Source organism: Lactuca virosa, chromosome 1 (genome assembly GCF_052849685.1).
Source record: "Lactuca virosa cultivar CGN04683 chromosome 1, Lactuca_virosa_CGN04683_v6, whole genome shotgun sequence".
In the NCBI taxonomy this organism is placed as follows: Eukaryota; Viridiplantae; Streptophyta; class Magnoliopsida; order Asterales; family Asteraceae; genus Lactuca; species Lactuca virosa.
This window is the reverse complement of record NC_136426.1, coordinates 43560321-43563184: the sequence shown is the minus strand read 5'-3', so window position 1 is coordinate 43563184 and position 2864 is coordinate 43560321.

The following is a 2864-nucleotide window of genomic DNA, read 5'->3' as shown; positions in this document are numbered from 1 at the left end:
GAAGAAAAGATTTGGGCCTTGGTGTTAGAGTCCAAAATATGGAGCCCAATTTAATAGCTTTTGGCCCATTTGAGCCTTTGGAGTGGGTTAGGCCCAAATGTGCATGCAAGAATGGATTTGTGGTTTTAGGGCTTATTGGATTGTTATGGCCCAATAAGGCCCATTAAAGGTAACTAGTCCATTTTAGACTTATAAAGCCCAAAAAGGTTAAGTCTTATGATAGTGGGTCCAATTAGAGCCCATTTAAGAGTTCTAAGCCCAAGATAATCACATTGGAGGTTTATTGGCCCATTAGGCCCAATAAAGAAATCCTAGTCCATAATGGACTTAAACCGGGATTTCTAGGGTTTCCAACCTTTTGTTGACTATTTGAGTGTTTTGAATAGAGTGTTTGATGGAATTTGGTTGTCGTTGAATAAGCATTATACATTGCTTTCAAATTTTAGTTACAATGTTATCCTTGTTCAATGTTTACAAAGCATTAGAATTCCTAGTTGTGACAAGAAGTGGGTCTAAGGCACCAATGTCGGCCCATTAGTAAGTGATTATAGTAGAGATGATTGTCTGGTATGCCACTATATGCTATGCTTTATGCGCTAGTATGCTATGATATTATGTGATAGTGGTAGGAGGGGTAGGATCGACCCCGTTACCGGTCGAAAGGACCGAAGGGGTAGGCCAGCACCCTGATATGCTAGGCAGTATGTGACTTATGTGTTTATGTACTAGGATGATATATGGTAGTAATAGGGGGTGAAATAGTCCCCGTTACCGGTCGAAAGGACCGAAGGGGTAGGCCAACACCCTGATATGCTAGGCAGTTACCGGTCGAAAGGACCGAAGAGGTAGGCCAGCACACTGATATGCTAGGCGGTTACCGGTTGAAAGAGACCGAAGGCGTAGGCCAGCACCCTGATATGCTAGGCGGTTACCGGTTGAAAGAGATCGAAGTGGTAGGCCAACACCCAGATATGCTAGGCAGTATGTTATTGTATGGTGTGTGGTATGATGGGGGAACTCACTAAGCTTCGTGCTTACAGTTTTCAGTTTTGGTTTCATGTACTTCTTCTTCAAAAGGAAAGGAGCAGGGATGATCGCAGTGCATCACATTATGTTTTCCGCACATGAGATCTTTGGGATTATACTCTAATGCAATATTGGGACTTGGGGCTTAAATAGAATTGGAATTTGAGATTCCATTTCATCGAGTATTTTGTTGCCAAATGGTTGGAATTCGACTCAATTAGAATTCTTTAAATTGCAAGATTGACGATTTTCTCCATACCTTGGAGAGGGTGGAAATAGCCTTATTATATATATATATATTGAAAATTTACAATTATAAACATTTCAAATATATGTATTTAAAGTAAACAAAGAAGTATTTAGATATGAACAACTAGCATATTTCTTATTCATTAGTTATAACTTTGTGACAAAATTCGTATGAGGCTCTCAACAACTGCAATCTTGCATTATAGGTTCTTTTGCTCACATAAACTTCAAATACATGATCGTATAAAGAGGTGCAACCACTCTCTTACAACTGGATTAAAAATAGAGGTAAAATCTTTGGTCTAGGTTTGGAAGATTGGTGTTTGTCCCCACTTGCTGTTAGTAGTTCAATGTAACAAAAGGGGTGGGGGACTATTATGTTTCTTGATGTAGCTTTGGTGCTATATCCTTATTCACCATGCATGAAACATGCAGGAAAGAGATGGCAGCTAAAAGGAACCTTGAGCTGGTAGAAAAGACCATCACATTCACAAAGAGCTTACATGTACAGTTTATATTCTACAACTTTTACTTTTTGATTTTTTCTTTCTTCTACACTTTTATGGAACATTACTTAATAAAATGTTTATGTTTTTTCCTCTTTTTTTTTCCAAATGACTGATGCAAGAGATAGAAATGCTCAATAAAATCCAATAAAAACAGAGAAAATGGTTGTGACAGTGAACAAGATAGAAGTGCTGATGGATTCTCCATGTTTTTCCTAGTTGTAATTTTAACAAATGAAAGAAGAATTGGCTGAAATGAAAGAGAAAGTGTGTAACATCCCAAAAATCATGACCAAAATTTCGTTTTAAAATCATTAATCAAGTCATACATAATCCTTATATGAAATCAAGTATCATTTCAAACATATTTATTTTATCAGAGTAAACATCCCAGGCTAAAAACTTCTTGGTGTGTGCCATGCGCTCATCCCGAGCTCTTCCCTCCGCTACCAGAAGTACCTGAAACCAAAACTGAAAAACCGTAAGCACGAAGCTTAGTGAGTTCCCCAACCTACCACATACCACATACATAACCACATACTGGGCCCCCGCCCGCTGCATCGGGACTTGCCCGGCATCGGACTAGCTCCGGCATCGGGCCCCGCCCGGCATTAGGCCCTGCCTGCCATCGAGCCCCGCTCGGTATACAGATCTGTTTCTCTTAGGCCCCGCCTGTCTCTGGGCCTCGCCCGCTAAACACATACATGCATATAACATAACACATAACAAATAGCTAAACATAATCTATTATACTCCTGATCTAAGGCCTCGCCTAACTTGGGCCTCGCCCTGTTCTGCTACTGATGAGTCATAAAACCCCGTCCACAGCCCTATTGATAGTGAGATACGGGCCCCCGCCCACACTCACCTCCCTCCTAGAGATACGGAACCCCGTCCATACTCAGCTAGTGATGAGATGTGGTACCTCACCCACACTCACCTCCCTACAAGGCACATACAAGTATCACACAGACAACAAGTATAACTAGCATACTAACATACCTCGGGCCTCGCCCGACTTCGAATCGCACTCCGGAACATATATCATAATAATACCTAGGGATAACCCCCGAGTCATCCTAC